Genomic DNA, 18,177 nt, shown 5'->3' with positions numbered 1-18,177 from the left:
AACCAGCACCTGACAATCTCCTATGTTCGTATGTTGCCCCATCTTCCCCCCAATTTTTTGGGCAATATTACCCATCCGCCCATCCCCAGCCCCCCTCAAACCAGCAAAGCCCCACCCAAAGGCAACCCCATGCCCCCATTTTATCTCTTCTTTGTGCTCATACTTACCGCCAGCTCATCATAGATTCCACCCCTGCAGATGTCAGCTCACATCCTTCCTCCACCCCTGATTTCCTGTAAGCCTATCTTCCAATCTCTAGCTCTCTGAGGCAGCTTGCTTATTTCATATCATTGAGGTCATGTAGTATTTGTCCTTCAAAGCCTGAGTTGCTTCACTCAACATAAGGTTCTCAAGATTCATACATGTTATCACATGTGCTTGTAGTGTATTTGTTCTTAAAGCTGAGTAGTATTCCATTGTATGTATATACCACATTTTATTGATCCACTCATCTGTTGATGGGCATTTGGGTTGATTCCAACTTTTGGCGATAGTGAACAATGCTGCTATGAACATTGGTGTGCATATATCGGTTTGTGTCCTTCTTTTCAGTTCTGCTGGGTATATACCCAGCAGTGGTATTGCTGGGTCATATGGCAAATCTATGGTTAGTTTTTTGAGAAACTGCAAACTGTCCTCCAGAATGGTTGGATCCTTCTGCATTCCCACTAGCAGTGGATGAGTGTTCCCATTTCTTCACATCCTCTCCAGCATTTGTATTCTTCTGTTTTTTTCATAGCTGCCAATCTTATGGGAGTAAGATGGTATCTCATTGTAATTTTGATTTGCATTTCCCTGATAGCTAGAGATTTGGAGTATTTTTTCATGTGCTTTTTAGCCATTTGTATTTCTTCTTTGGAGAAGTGTCTATATAAATCTTTTCCCCATTTTTAAAATGGTTTGTTTATCTTTTTATTTTCAAGATATAGGAGCTCTTTATATATGCAAGTTATAAGTCTCTTATCAGATATATGGTTGCCAAATATTTTCTCCTATTGTGTGGGTTCCCTTTTTACTTTCTTGACAAACTCCTTTGAGGTGCAGAAGGCTTTAATTTTGAGGACATCCCATTTATCTATTTGTTCTTTTGCTGCTCGTGCTTTTGGTGTGATGTTCATGAAACCATTTCCTATTACAAGGTCTTGTAGATGTTTCCCTACACTGCTTTCCAAGGTCTTTATGGTCTTGGCTCTTATATTTAGGTCTTTGATCCATCTTGAGTTGGTCTTTGTATAAGGTGTGAGATGGTAATCCTCTTTCATTCTTCTACATATGGCTATCCAGTTCTCCAGGCACCATTTGTCAAATAGGCCATTCTCTCCCAGTTGAGAGGGTTTGGTAGCTTTATCAAATATTATATGGCTATATATATGAGGTTCTATATCAGAACTTTCAATTTGATTCCATTGGTCTGTGTGTCTCTCCTTATGCCAATACCATGCTGTTTTCACTACTGTAGCTTTGTAGTATGTTTTGAAGTCAGGTAGTGTGATTCCTCCAATTTCGTTTTTCTTTTTCAATATGTCTTTGGCTATTCGGGGTCTCTTTCCTTTCCAAATAAATTTCATAGTTTTTCTAGTTCCTTAAAGAAGGCTGTGTTGATTTTTATTGGGATTGCATTGAATGTGTAGATCAGTTTTGGTAGGATAGACATCTTAATAATATTTAGTCTTCCTATACATGAACAGGGAATATTCTTCCATTTATTTAGGTCTTCTTTGATTTCCTTGAACTGTCTCAAGTCTTATACACTGTTCTCAGTGTATACGTTTTTTATATCTTTAGTTAAATTTATTCCTAAATACTTGATTTTTGTTGTTGTTGTTGTTGTGTCATCTTGTGTCAGTTCTCTGTGTGTGCGGCACCATTCCTGGGCAGGCTGCACTTTCTGTTGCGCTGGATGGCTCTCCTTACAGCGCGCACTCCTTGTGCATGGGGCTTCCCTATGTGGGGGACACCCCTGTGTGGCATGGCACTCCTTGCACACATCAGCACTGCTCATGGGCCAGCTCCACATGGGTCAAGGAGGCCTGGGGTTTGAACCACGGACCTCCCATATGATAGGCAGATGCCCTAACCACTGGGTCAAGTCTGCTTCCCTGATTTTTTTATTTACTATTGTGAATGGTATTTGTTTTTTGATTTCCTCCTGATCTTGCTCATTATTGGTGTACAGAAATGCTACTGATTTTCGTGCATTGATCTTATAACCTGCAACTTTACTAAACTCATTTATGAGTTCTAGAAACTTTGTTGTAGACCTCTCAGGGTTTTCTATGTATAGGATCATGTCATCTGCAAATAATGAAATTTTGACTTCTTCCTTTCCAATTTGAATGCCTTTCATATCTGATTCTTGCCTCAGTGCTTGAGCAAGTACTTCTAAGACAATGCTAAATAGAAGGGGAGACATTGGGCATCCTTGTCTTGTTCCTGACTTTAGAGGGAAGGATTTTAGGATTTCTCCATTGTAAACAAAGTTGGCTGTAGGTTTTTCATATATACTCTTTATCATGTTCAAAAAATTTCCTTGTATTCCGATCTTTAGGAGTGTTTTTATCAAGAAAGGGTGCTGTATTTTGTCAAATGCTTTTTCTGCATCTATAATTATGTGATTTTTTTCCTTCAATCTGTTTATATGGTGTATTACATTGATTGATTTTCTTATGTTGAACCATCCTTGCATTCCTGTAATGAATCCCACTTGGTCGTGGTGTATAATTCATTTAATGTGTTGTTGAATACGATTAGCAAGTATTTTGTTAAGTATATTTGCATCTAGGTTCATTAGAGAAATTGGTCTGTAATTTTCCTTTCTTGTGGTGTCTTTGTTTGGCTTTGGTACTATGTTGGCATCACAGAAGGAGTTAGGTAATGTTCCTTCTGTTTTGATATTTTGGAATAGTTTCAGCAGATTGGTATTCGTTCTTTCTGGAATGTTTTGTAGAATTCACCTGTGAAGCCATCTGGCCCTGGGTTCTTCTTTGTTGGGAGGTTTTTAATGACAGATTCTATCTCTTTACTTGTTATTGGTTTGTTGAGATCATCAATTTCTTCTTTCGTCAACATAGGCTGCTTTTTTGTTTCTAGGAATTTGTCCATTTCCTCTGAATTGTCATTTTTGTTGGAATATAGTTTTTCAAAGTATCCTCTTATGATAGTCTTTATTTCTGTGGGGTCAGTGGTGATATCCCCTTTCTCATTTCTTATTTTGTGTATTTGCATCTTCTCTCTTTTTTTCTTTGTTAGTCTCACTAAAGGTTTGTCAATTTTATTGATCTTCTCAAAAAACCAGCTCTTGGTCTTGTTTGTCTTTTCAAGTGCTTTCTTATTTTCTATTTCTTTTAGTTCTGCTCTTATCTTTGTTATTTCCTCCCTTCTTCTCTTCCTGTTGGATTACTTTGTTGCTTTTTTTCTAATTCCTCCAAATGTGCAGTTAGTTCTTCAAGTTTTGCTCTTTCTTCTTTTTTGATGTATGAATTTATGGCTATAAATTTCCCTCTCAGTACTGCTTTTGCTGCATCCCACTAGTTTTGGTGTTTTGTGTTATCATTATCATTTGTTTCAAGGTAGTCATTGATTTCTTTTGAGATTTCCTCTTTGACCCATTGCTTTTCTACGAATGTGCTGTGTAATTTCCAAATCTTGGTGTGAAATCTGGGCCTCTGGCCCTTGAAAATTTCCAGCTTCACTCCACTGTGGTCAGAGATATTATTTTGTATGATTTTGATCTTTCTGAACTCATTAAGCCTTTCTTTGTGGCCTAGCATATGGTCTATCTTAGAGAATGATCCATGTGCACTTGAGAAAAATGTATATCCTGCTGTGTTTGGGTGTAATGATCTGTATATGTGTATTAGATCCAGCTCTTCTAATACACTGTTCAGATATTTTGTTTCTTTCATGATTCTCTTTTGAGATGTTCTGTCCAGAGTTGATAGTGGTGTATTAAAATCCCCCACTATATTGTAGATGCATCTATTCTTTCACTTAGTTTTTCCAGCATTTGCCTCACATATTTAGAGGTGCCCTTGTTAGGAGCATAAATATTTATGATTGTTCATTCTTGACAGACTGTCCCTTTCACTAATATGTAGTATCCTTATTTGTCTCTCACAATTGTTTCACATTTAAAGTCTATTTTGTCTGATATTAATATAGCTACTCCTGCCTTTTTTTGGTTATTGTTTGCTTGTAAGATTGTTTTCCAACCATTCACTTTCAGCCTCCATGACTCTCTGGGTCTAAGATGTGTCTCTTATAGACAGCATATAGATGGTTCATATTTCCTTATGCAATGTCCCAGTCTGAATCTTTTGATAGGTGAGTTTAATCCATTGATATTCAGTGTTATTACTTTCAAGGAATTATTTATGTTAGTCATATTTTGATTGGACTTGTGTTTGTCATATTTTGTTTGTTTTTTCTTTTTCCCTTCTCTTTTTGTCTTTTTTGTTGCCCGTACACTCTCCTCCAACTCTGGCTGTCCTGTTTTTTCCTTTCTTCCTGCAGAACTCCCTTTAGAATTTCTTGAAGGGAGGTTTCTTGTTGGCATACTCTTTCAGTTTCTGTTTATCTGTGAATATTTTGAACTGTCCATCATTTTTGAATCCTAATTTAACTGGATAGAGTATTCTTGGTTGGAAATTTTTTTCTTTTAGTACTTTGACTATATCATACCACTGCCTTCTTGCCTCCATGGTTTCAGATGAGAAATCAGCACTTAATCTTATGGAGCTTTCCTTGTATGTGATGTTTTTCTTTTCTCTTGCTGCTTTTAGAACTTTCTCTTTGTCTTGAGTGTTGGATAATTTGACAAGTATATGTCTTGGGGTGGGCCTGTTGGAGTTTATGATGATTGGGGTTCGCTGTGCTTCTTGGATATGTACATCTGTCTCTTTCAGTAGATTTGGGAAGTTTTCAGCCATTATTTCTTGCAACACTCCTTCTGACCTCTTTCCCTTCCCTTCTCCTTCTGGGATGCCAATAATACGTATGTTTGAGCGTTTTGCATTGTCATTCAGGTCCCTAAGTCCTAGCTGGATTTTTTCTATCTTTTTATCAATCAGTTCTACTATCTGTTTGATTTCTGATGTACTGTCTTCCACATCAGCAATTCTCTGCTCTGCCTCTTCTAATCTGCTGATATTTGCTGCGAGTGTATTTTTGATTTCTTGAACTGTGGTGTTCATTCCCATCATATCTGTTATCTTTTTGTGTATGTCTGCAATTTCCCCTCCAAGTGTTGTCTTCATGTTTTTAACCTCTTCCTTTACTTCATTAAATTTGTCAGTGATATATGTTTTGAGATCTTTAATTACTTGTGTGAAGCTCTGTTCCCCTTCCTGGTTTTTAGTTTGTTCATTGGATTCAGCCATGTTTTCCTGATTACTGGTTTGGTTTGTAGATTTTTGTTGCTGTCTGGTCATCATTTTATCTTGATGGGTTTAATCAGTTCCTTAGCTTCTTTGTCTAGTCTTGGGGATTAATTAGCTGTTGTTTTTGCGTAAGTGTTATATCTTTCTGTGTCACTTTGTTCTTCTTATTCTAATTTCTTATTGCTGGTTGAGTTCACTTTAAAGGAAAGAATTAGGGCTAGGGAAAGGCAATTGTGTAAGCAAGGAAAAAGTGTAAAGTAGTATTGATGATAAATGTTAACAGAGCAACAATATGAGATCTGGGAGGATGGATATTAGATTCATGTAAGTTGTGTAGAGTTATAGCAGTTATATAGTAGAGTACCTATGATGAGGTAATCGACTGAATATGGGAGGAGTATGGTATGAATTAAAAAGCTAGTGTTTTTGTGTGAGAGGGAAAGAGAAAAGAAAGGCAATAGTTTCAAGAGTGGATAAAAGACAGAAAACAAGACAAAGGTATTAGAAGTTAAGAATTAGACACTTTGGGGATGAAAGAAAGGGAGGTGGAATATAGGAGAGACAGTAGATGATGGAGGATTTAAAGATGTAGGGGAAAGCGGATAGTGTAGGTAGCCAAAATGAATTCACACAGAAATGAGGCAATGGAGGATGAGGAAACCCAGCAAATGTGAGGTGTTCCCTGCAGCACCTATTGTATAATTAAGATAAAATAAAATAAGAAGAAAATGAGGGACAAGAGAGAGAGGAAAAAAAAAGAGAAGAAAGAAAGAAAGAAAAAGGAGATGGGTAAAGGGAGGGGAACAAGTAGGGAAAAGAAAAATAGATATAGAACAACCACAACAGCAACAACAGAAAACCTCCCCTAAATAACTGAAAAAGAAAAGACTTTTGGGGGATACGCTGGGAGAAAAGACTAGGAGATAATGCAATGTTAGCAATCAGTACATTAAAAAATAAAAAATAAAAATAAAAACAAAACAAAACAAAAAAGAAAAAATGCAAACTTTGAGGGCTAGGACATTCAAGGTCCTCAGATGGACCTCAGGGCATGATGGATTCAAGGATGGAAAGTCTGTGATATTGAAGACTCAAGAGGTGTGAGTCTCTGGGGTGTGGGCCACCAGGGTTTAGGGTACTCAGACCTGGCAACCTCAAATCTGGTTAACAGGGAGCCTAGGAGCACTGCAGTGCAACACAGCCTTCAGAGATGCCCACAGCTGGGTGCCAGCCCTTTGGGAGAGGTCACATCCACAAACTCTAACCTATGTGTCTGAACCCCACAATTCACTCACTCACTCAGGTCTCTTCTGTGGCTATATCACCAATTTGACTTCAGGACACCTCCCACCCTGTAAGCCCCTGGAACAGCCACCTCGGGGCGCCTCTACACTGCATCCAATTTAATGACGCAGATCAGTAGCCTGGCCTGGTGGTGGGGCTCCAGCCCAAAATGCCGATAACAGAGTCCAAAACTGAAATTCCCATGCTTTGCAAAATATTCCCCTAATTGGCTTCCAGACATCTCCCACCCTGCCAGTCCCTGAAATAGTCTCCTGGTGATGTCTCTTTATTGTGAACAATTTAAGGCTGCTGTAGATCAGCAGCCAGCCTTGGGGGGTGGGGCTGTAGGTGGATGTGCTATTATTTGTGTCCGGTATAAAAAATTCCCTGCCTTGCAATAAAACTCCCGTTTGTCTCCCCAAATCGGTCTGTGAATGCCTCCTGCCCTGTTAGCCCCCCAATAGTCTGCTCAGGGCTTATGAATTCCCCAGTACCACAGAGCCTCCAGAAATCACTGCCGCAGTGCCAGTACCGTGGTTCCGCCCACCCCAGGAGGGAGCGTCCCATGCGCAGCTCCCACCTCTGCATAATAGAGCCTCAATTTTATCTTATACACGAATTTTCTCTGTTACCTTCCCACCAAATCGATGTCCAGACACCTCCTGCCCTGCAAAATCCCAAAACAGCCTGGTCCCGAAGAATTTCCAATGCTGCCCATCCGCTTCTTTGCAGAAGAGAGTATCAGGTGCGCTCACTCAGTCACCATCTTGCTCCCCCTGCCTCCACAATGCTATTAAGTCTTCTAATTAATGAACATGGAATGTTTTTCCACTTACTTAAATCTATTATTTCTTTCAGCATTCACTTGTAGCTTTCAGAGTATGTCTTGCACTTCATTTGTTAAATTCATTCCTAAGTATTTTATTCTTTTTGATGCTATAATAAATGGAATTGTTTTATTAGTTTCATTTCCAAGCTGTTCACTATAAGTGTATAGAATTACAATTGATTTTTATATATTGATCTTGCCTCCTGCAAATCAGCTAAGCTCTTTTTTTGGTTCTAACAGGTTTTTATGAATTCCTTATATATGATTTTCTACATCCATTATCATGTAATCTGCAAATAGAGAGTTTTCCTTTTTCCTTTCCATTGTGGGAAAGGAAACTTATTTCTTTTCTTGCTTAATCACCCTAGATATAACTTTCAGTATGATGTTGAATGGAATGGTGAGAGCAGATATACTTTTTTTTCCTGATCTTAGGGAGAAAACACATTTCACATTAGTTATGATGTTTTCTGCATGTCCTGAAGATACTCTTTATCAGGTTGAGGAAGTTCCCTTTGATTCCTAGTTGTTAATTTTTGTGTGTGTGCCATGAAAAGGTGTTGTATTAGTCAGGGTTCTCTAGGGAAGCAGAACTGATGGGAGATATCCATAAATAGTATGAGATTTTATAAATTTGTCTCATATAAACCACGGGGATGCATGAGTCCAAATTCCATAGGGCAGGCTGTGAGCCAGGGGCTTCGATGAAAGTACTTCCCCAGGAGATGCTGGATATCTGAAGTAGGGATAGGAATTCTCTCTCTGAATGCTGAAATCACTTCTCCTTTTAAGGCCTTCAACTGATTTGGATGAAATGTCACACATTACTCATAGCAATCTCCTTAACTTGATTGTAGATGTAACCAGCCATCATCTCACTGATGATTAAATTCCATGAAATGGCCTTGTATTAAAGTTGGCCCATTGCTTCCTTGACCAAACAACTGGGCAGTATTACCTGACTGAGTTGACACATTAACCTAATCATCACAGGTGCTGATTTTGTTAAATTCTTTTTCCACATCTGTTGAGAGGATCATGTCCATTTTTTTTTTCACAGTACCAGAAGTTATATTTTATTACACAATAGTCAGGGAAAAATATCTACAAGAACAATAACTGCTGTGGAGCTATATTCTCTGATGAAACAAATTAATTATTTACTAGAAGAGCTATTTTCCTTAATAAAACAGTACAAAATACATATATATTTACAAAAAATCAAAGGCAGTAGAGACTGTTGCTCTATCTGTAACTGATAATAAAAGAAAATATAAAAAAATAAGTAGCTTTTGTGTAGCCACATGAACCACCATTCTGAAATGCCAAATAAATGAATATATTGAATAACTACCTCCTGAGCTACTACTAGGTTTAAGGCACTATTAACAAAAAATAACTGAAATTCCCTAGCAGAGCCCTGGATTTACAATATATTTTTTCACTGATTTCTTCATCTGCTTAATTTTCTTCTTTATGCCTTGATGACCTTGTTTTGACACATATCGAAAATATCTACAACCTTTTCATAATAGTAGTCCAGCTACCAAAGCTTTCTCACAAGTCAAAGCTTCATATTCTTTCCAATCACTTTTTGCCCAAAAAGAGCTGAAGTGAAAGCTTGGCCATCAGTTTTTCCTGGAGTTCCACTCTTCTTGAACCCAGGCTAGATGATTTCATCTGTGTGACCTGGGCAAGCTGCTTAACGTTTCAGACACTACTGGTTCCTGTCCCACAGCAATGCTACTAGGGTGAAACTGCTCCCATAATACAGGTCTCATATGAAGGTCTTTGCTTAGGGTCTGATTGTCTAAGTAATCTATGAAATTCCAACATCAATTTATGAGATGTACAATCTGATACAAAATCTCTTACAGAACTCTTCACAAAGGGGTCCCAAACACCAGGAATTTGAATCAATGAATTAAAATGTATAGCTGTCTTCCAACTGTGCTCGAGCATATTCTTGGTGGCTGTGTTGTAAGCATAATCATCCACATCCGCTCTCCCTGTCCCAGGGTGCCAGGTGGCGGCAGAGTCGAAAGGCACCCACCGAGGGGACAAGAGCCGGGGGCACTGCAGCTGCGGGCTCACCTCCAGTCGCGGCTCCATGTCGATTTTTTATCCCTTATTTGATATGATGTATTACATCAATTGATTTTTGAAACTTGTATTTCTTGCATAAATTTCACTTCCTTTTATATATTGCTAGATTAAACTTTCCAGTATTTTATTGAGGAATCTTTCATTTATATTCATGAGATAAAGTTTTGTGTTTTCTTTTCTTGTGATGTCTCTATCTAGTTTTGGTATCAGGGTGAAACTAGTCTCATAAAATGAACTGGAAAATGCTCCTCTATGCTTTTTGGAAGAGTTTGTGAATAGTTGTTATTAATTATTTTTAAATATTAGGTAGAATTCACTGGTGAAACTGTCTGGGCTTGGGCTTTTTAGTTTTTAGTTTTGGTTTCATCTATTTTCTTTATTTTTCTATTATATCTTTCATTTATTTCCAGTCTAATCTCTATTACTTCCTTTCCTTGTTTGCTTTAAGTTTAGTTTGTTGTTCTTTTTCAAAGCCCTAGGTGGAGATAGGTTAGATTATTGATTTGAGATCTTTCTTCTTTTTTAATATGGGAATTTACAGCTACCCATTCCCCCAGAGCATTTCTTTATGTGGATCCCATAAGTTTTGGTATGTTGTATTTTGTTTTCATGAATTTAAAAATACTTTATAATTTTCCTATAAATTCTTCTTTGATCCATTAATCATTTAGGAGAATATTGATTTCCCCAAATTTCTTCCTCTTATTGATTTATAATTTCATTCCATTGTGGTTACATATTTTATATGATTTCAAACCTTTTAAATGTATTGAGGCCTATTTTATGGTCTAGCATATGTTCTATACTGGAAAATGTTCTATGTGCACTTGAAAAATGTGTATAGTGCTGTTTTTGGATGGAGTGTTCCACAGATGTCTGTTAGGTCTAGGTTTATTGTCCAGGTCTTCTATTTCTTTGTTGATCTTCTGCCTAGTTTTATCCATTGTTGAAAGTGGGATGTTGAAATTGCAAACATATTTTTGGAATTGTCTATTTCTTCCTTCAATTTTATTACTTTTTGCTTCATGTATTTTGAAGCTCTGTTTTGGGTGTGTAAGGGTTTGTAATTGTTAAATTGTCCTGGTGGATTGATTCTTTTATAATTATTAAATGACCTTCTTCATCTCTAGTAACATTTTGTTTAAATTCTGTTTTGTCTGAGAATAGTATAGCCCCTCAAGCTCTCTTGTAGTTGTCTTTGCATGGTTTACCTTTTCCCATCCTTTTACTTTCTACACACTTGTATCTTTTAATCTAAAATGTGTCTCATATAGATAGCATAGAGTTGTTTGTTTTTAAATTCAGTCTGACAATCTCTGCTTCTTGACTGGATTGTTTAATCCATTTTATTTAATATTATTATTAGTATGGTCAGATTTGCAGCTGTCATTTTGCTTTTTGTTTTCATTATAGCTCATGTCTTTTTTTGTTCCTCCATTCCTCTGTATTACCTTCTTTTGTATTATGTTGATCTTTTCTATTATATCATTTTAATACCCGTAAGGATTTCTAAATTATATGTTGAATTACTTTCATAGAGATTGCACTAAGGTTTACATAAGACACCTTAATTTATCAATATATACTTAAGATGTATGCTAACTTAATTCTAATGAAATAAAGAAGCTTTATTCCTATATAATTCCAACATGCCCCCTTTTTGTGCTATTACTGTTATATATATTATGTCTATATATTTTACAAACCCAACAATGTTTCCCCACACTTCTCTTTTGTGCATTTATTGTCAAATATCCTATATTTCTATATATTATAGGCCCAACATTAAATATATAAAGTAATAATTTCTATAATTGTTTCTCTGGGAAAGTCTTTGTTTCACTTTCATTTTTGAAAAATAGTTTTGTTGAACATAAGAGTCTTGATGGACAATTTTTAAATTTCAGAACTTTGAATTTGTCAACCCACTGCCTCTGATCACCATTGATTCTGGTGAGAGTCAGCTATTAATCTTATCTGGTTCCTTTATATGTGTTGAGTCATTTTTCTCTTATTGCTGTCAAGATTGTCTCTTTATCTTTGTCCTTGATATTCTGACTATGATATGTCTGGGTGTGCATCTCTTTGCATTTATCTTACTTCAAGTTTCTGGTGCTTGTTGAATGTATAGATTAATGCTTTTCATCTAATTTGGAAAGTTTTCAGTTTAAGTCTATATTAGTCTGGTTTCTCTGTAGAATCAAAACCAGCAGTATATATCCCTATATATCTTTCTATATGTATATCTTTATCTGATTTATTATAAGGAGTTGGCTTATGTTACTGGAGGTTGGAAAGTCTGAATGCCACAGGGCAAGTCACAAGCCAGCAATTCTAATTAAGATGAGGCCAAAGTTCTTAGTCTGAATTTTTCAGGGGAAGCTGACTGGTTGGAAATTCTGGCAAGAAGCAGTGCTAAAGTTGGAACTGAATTCTTCTTCTGACCTCTGAAATCCTCAGTTCTGTCTTTTAATACTTTTAATTTATTGGATGAAGAGACGCCCCCCCATGATTTCATCTTAGATGCAGTAAACTAATTATAGATGCAAACCCCATCTTGAAATACCCTTATGTTAACAAATGAGCCAGTACTTGAGCAAACAATGGAACATCATACCCTTGCTAAGTTGACATATGAAATTAACCATTATAATATCTTTGAATTTTTTTTGCCATTTTCTCCCTGAATTTTTTCTTACACTCATATTATGCATATGCTGGTGTATTTAATGGTGTCCCACATTTCTCTGAGGTTCTCTGTTCATGTTTTTTCATTCTTTTTTTCTCTGTTCTTTTGGTTGAATAATTTGTATTGATCTTTCTTCAAGTTTGTTCTTTATTTCTTCTGACCACTCTAATCTACTGTTGAGCACCTTTAGTGAATTTTTCATTTTGGTTATTGAATATTTTAGCTCCAGAATTTCCATTTGATTCATTCTTATCATTTCTCTCTATTTACTGATTTTCTCTATTAGATGAGTTACAGTCATTATACTTCCCTTTAATTCTCTATACAGGGTTTCCTTTAGTTCTTTGAACACATTTATAATAGCTACTTTCAAGTCTTTGCTAAGTCCAACACCTGGACCTCCTCAAAAGACATTTCTAGTTTGTACTTTTTTTCCTGTGTATAAATCACACTTTCTTGTTTCTTTGCATATATCATAATTTTATGATAATATATTGTATACTACACATTTTAGATAATATATTGTATCAATTCTGGGTACTTATGCTCCCATTCTGGGGGTTCAAATTGTTGCTGTTTTTCACTTCATATTTTATTTGTTTACTGACCCAAATAAATTAACTCTGTGAAAGCTATGTCCTTGCTCAGATTTTTTTCTCTTGCTTTTTTTTTTTTCAGCCTGGATACCTAGGGGTCTTCACTGGGATAGCATAAGGAACTTATTGGTAAAAGGTTGTACTTAGGCTCCATTAACCAGTTAATTTTATTGTAAACTTTAGTGGTGTGTGTGTGTCTTTTGTGGAAGCTGCTATCACAGTCTGGGAAGTTTACCTTTCTACCCCACACTAAACCAGGAACTAGAAACTTGAAGATTCCCTCTTCAGTTATTCCCAGGAGGGCATAGTCCTGGGCACATAATAGAGTCTGTGAGACTGCCAGGGATGCCTGTTATTTTATGTTTAAGATTGGTCTTTGAGGACTTGCCCCTGAATCAGAGTAGCCCATTGTTCAACCAGTGTTGGTCAGAGGCTTGCTTAAATGCCTTGTGCCTCTGAGCATTTAAATGCTATATGCCAGAGGTGGGCATCTGAGTGAGTGCACCTCATAATCTCTCCTGCAAAGAAGCGGCTGAGTAGGGTTGGAGTCCTGTTGGACCAGGCTGTTTTGGGTGTTTGCAGGGCAAGAGGTGTCTGGACATTGATTTAGTGGGATGGTGACAGAGGAGATTCTTGCAAGAGGTAGAATTTTGGGTCTCTTACATGGAGGTCAGAGGTTGGGGATGGGACCCTGACCCCTAGGGCTGGCACCCAGCTGTGGGGATGCCTGAAGGCTGTGTTGTGCTGCGGTGCTCCCAGGCCCCCTGTTAACCAGATGCATGGTTCCCACATCTGTGTTCCCTAAACCCTGGTGGCCCACACTCCAGAGACTCACACACCTTGAGTCTGCAATATCACAGACTTCCCATCCCTGAATCCACCGTGTCCTGAGGTCCATCTGAGGTCCTTGATTACCCTAGCCCAAGGCGTTTGTGTTTTTTTTTTTGTTGTTGTTGTTGTTCTCTCTCTCTCTTCTTGAACTTGGAGGAGTGTACCAGTTCACTTGGGGAGAGTCTAGGAAGAAAGGAGAGGTGAATCTACTGAGAAAGCCCAATTTACCTAAACATCCTGGGATAGGAAACTTGGTCTGGAAGAAGGTGGAGTCAGAAAATCAATTAGACCTCTCCTAGCACACCTAAGGGGGAGGGACTGTAGGAGGTGCTATCCAAGCTTCCAGTAGCATATTTGGGGTTTCTGGTGAGGTATAGGTGCTCTCATGCTGGAATAAAGAGTCATAGTCTTTTGTGTTGAGTTGGTTAAACAAGGACCTACTTGAATCTCCTACTGAACATCTCAGGCAGCTTTCCTGCTGCCCTGGGTGAGAGAGAAGTGAGGAAAGGAGAAAGGGGAAGGTCAGATCCCTAAGTGTATTATTTAACTGAAAAGAGGATTCCTCTCTTAAAACGTTGGGTTTTGTTTAGTTTAGTTTTGTTTTGTCTTTGTTTTTTGTCGTGGTTGCTAATATTGCATTGTGTCCTGGTCTTTTCTCCCATTTTCTCCCCCAAGATCCTTTTCCATTTATTTAGTTTTTTTCTCTTTTTCTTTTTCTTACTTGTTCCCCCCCCCCTTTTCTTTGTGCTGCCCCTTTTTCTCTTCTCTTTTTTTCTTTTCTCTCTTTTTCTTCTTATTTTATTTTATTTTCTTTATATAATAGGTGCTGCAGGGAGTGCTTCACACTTGCTGTGCTTCCTCATCCCCCATTTCCTCTTTTCTGTGTGTATTGATTTTGGCCACCTGCACTATCCCCTTTCCCCCACATCTTTCTATCCTCCATCATCTACTGTTTCTCTTACATTCCACCTCCCTTTCTTTGCCCCAAAATAGTCTGACTTTTTATTTCTAATACCTTTGTTCTGTTTTCTGTCTTTTATCCTTCCTTGATATTATTGTCTTTCTTTTCTCTTTCCCTCTCTCATGAAAACCCTGGCCTTTTAATTCATACTATATTCCTCTCCATATTCAGCTGACTGTCTCATTATAGGTACTCTACTTACTGCTATAACTCTACACAACTTACATGAGTCTAATATTCATTCTCCCACATCTCACATTGTTGCTCTGTTAACATTTATTACCAATACTACTTTATACATTTTCTTTTCTTACTCATTTTGCTTTCCCTGGCCCTAATATTTTCCTTCAAAGTGAACTTAGCCAGCAACAAGAAAATAGAGTAAGAAGAACAAAGTGACAAAGAGAAGACATAACACTTACGCATGAACAACAACTAATTAATCCCCAAGACTAGACAAGGAAGCTAAGGAACTAATTAAACCTGTCAAGATAAAATGATGACCAGACAGCAACAAAAAACTACAAACCACACCAATAATCGGGAAAACATGGCCGAATTCAGTGAAAAAACTAAAAACCAGGAAAGGGGGCAGAACATCAGACAAGTAATTAAAGATCTCAACACATATATTAGAGACCAACTTAATGACATAAAGGAAGAGATTAACAGTATGAAGGAAACACTTGGAAAGGAAATTGCAGACATATGCAGAAAGATAACAGATATGATGGTGATGAACACCACAGTTCAAGAAATCAAAAATACACTTGCAGCAAATAGCAGCAGATTAGAAGAGGCAGAGGAGAGAATTAGCAATGTGGAAGACAGTACATCTGAAATCAAACAGATAGTAGAACTGGTCGATAAAAAGATAGAAAAAATCCAGCTAGGACTTAGGGAACTGAATGACAATGCAAAATGCACAAACATACATATGATAGGCATCCCAGAAGAAGAGAAGGGAAAGGGGACAGAAGGGGTATTGGAGGAAATAATGGCTGAAAACTTCCCAAATCTACTGAGAGAGATGGATGTACAAGTCCTGGAAGCACAATGCACCCCAACAACCATAAATCCCAACAGGCCTACCCCAGAACATATACTTGTCAAATTATCCAATGCTCAAGACAAAGAGAAAATTCTAAAAGCAGCAAGAGAAAAGAGAACCATCACATACAAATGAAGCTCCATAAGATTAAGTGCTGATTTCTCATCTGAAACCATGGAGGCCAGAAGGCAGTGGTATGATATAGTTGAGGTACTGAAAGGAAAAAATTTCCAACCAAAAATACTCTACCCAGCTAAACTAGCATTCACAAATGATGGAGACTTCAAAATATTCACAGATAAACAGAAATTAAAAGAGTATGCCAACAAGAACCCTGCCATTCAAGAAATACTAAAGGGAGTTCTGCATGAAGAAAGAAAAAAACAGGAGAGACAGAATTGGAGGAGAGTGTAAGAGCAACAAAAAAGACAAAAAGAGAAGGAAAAAAAAGAAACCAAACAAAATATGACAAACACAAGACCAAACAAAATATGGCTAACATAAATAATTCCTTGAAAGTAATAACACTGAATGTCAAAGGATGAAACTCACCTGTCAAAAGATTCAGACTGGAAGATTGGATAAGGAAATATGACCCATCTATATGCTGTCTGCAAGAAACACTTTTTAGACCCAGGGATTCAAGGAGGTTGAAAGTGAATGGCTGGAAAACAATCTTACAAACAAACAATAACCAAAAAAAGGCAGGAGTAGCTATATTAATATCAGACAAAATAGACTTTAAATGTGAAACAATTGTGAGAGACAAAGATGGATACTACATATTAGTGAAAGGGATAATCTTTCAAGAAGAACAAACAATCATAAATATTTATGCTCCTAACGAGGGCACCTCCAAATATGTGAGGAAAACACTGAAAAGATTAAGTGAAAGAGTAGATGCCTCTACAATTATAGTGGGAGACTTTAATACACCACTATCAACTTTGGGCAAACATCTCAAAAGAGAATCACTAAAGAAACAAAAACTTTGAACCATATATTAGAGGAGTTGGATCTAATAGACATATATAGATCATTACACCCAAATACAGCAGGATATACATTTTTCTCAAGTGCACAGGAATCATTCTCCAAGATAGACCATATGCTAGGCCACAAAGAAAGGCAAAATGAATTCAGAAAGATTGAAATCACACAAAATAATATCTCTGACCACAATGGAGTGAAACTGGAAATCTGCAAGGGCCAGAGGGCCAGATTTCACACCAAGATATGGCAATTAAACAGCACATTCTTAGAAAAACCATGGGTCAAAGAGGAAATCTCAAAAGAAATTAATAACTACCTTGAAACTAATGAAAATGATAACACAACATAATAAAAGTTATGGGATGCAGCAAAAGCAGTACTGAGAGGGAAATTTATAGCAATAAATTCATACATCAAAAAAGAAGAAAGAGTAAAAATTGAAGAACTAACTGCACATTTGGAGGAATTAGTAAGAAAAACAACAAAGTAACCTCACAGGAAGAAGAAAGAAAGAACAAAGATAACTAAAAATTTAGAAAATTGTATAGCCTAAAATATAAACCACAATGTAAACACAAATGTTACTTTGTTTGAAAGCTATTGTCTCAATATCTATACATCAGTTTCAGTAAATATAATATGAATATGTAAAAAGATTATTGCTGCAAAAGGGAAAAGGGTTTTATGTTGGATATGTGGGAGTACTGTATAGTATGTATGAATTGCTGTGATCTAAAACTTTTGTGAAGATAAGCTTAATAATTAGAAAATGAAAAGAAAAAGATAGGATGTAGACACTGAGGAAAATATGGAAGTAGTTGCCTTGCCAATTTGCATACAGGGCAACACTTATTGCAGTAATGGAAGGCAAAACATCAAAAACAAAGCTTTTGCATTTTTAAATTTTTTGATACCCCATTTTATTTTTACCTTAATTTTTACAAGTTAATATGTATTCTATATCTAACCTTTAAACTCATCACTATATTCCATTTTACTATTAATGGAACCTGGCAATATATTGGGCTTCACTTTTGAAGAAGTTTTGGATCACAGAGAGGTTCAACAATGGCAGGGGAGGAATACTGGTAAAGGATGTTATTGACAGGGGACACATGGTTGGCAGGGAGTTCTCCAGGGCATATATCCAGGGTACATAAAAATGTTTGGATATTTTCATAGTGGATACAATTACAACAACTGAGGGAGTGCTGAGTTCCTAGCCAGGGGAGCTCTATTACAGTTCCTAAAGGAACAGCAACAATCCCCCAAGTGCAACAGCAAAGACCAAAAAAGAAGGAAGGTCCAACAATGAGCCCTTGATACTAATGATTATGCTTGTGAGCCTGTGCACCTGAAATAAGAACAAGGCCTAGAGCTGCAGGGTGCCTGAGAATTACCTCCTGAGAGCCTCTGTGTTGCTCAAATGTGGCCAATCTCGAAGGCAAACTCAGCATGT

Source organism: Dasypus novemcinctus, chromosome 13, assembly GCF_030445035.2.
Source record: "Dasypus novemcinctus isolate mDasNov1 chromosome 13, mDasNov1.1.hap2, whole genome shotgun sequence".
NCBI classification, from domain to species: Eukaryota; Metazoa; Chordata; class Mammalia; order Cingulata; family Dasypodidae; genus Dasypus; species Dasypus novemcinctus.
This window is presented reverse-complemented; position numbering follows the sequence as displayed.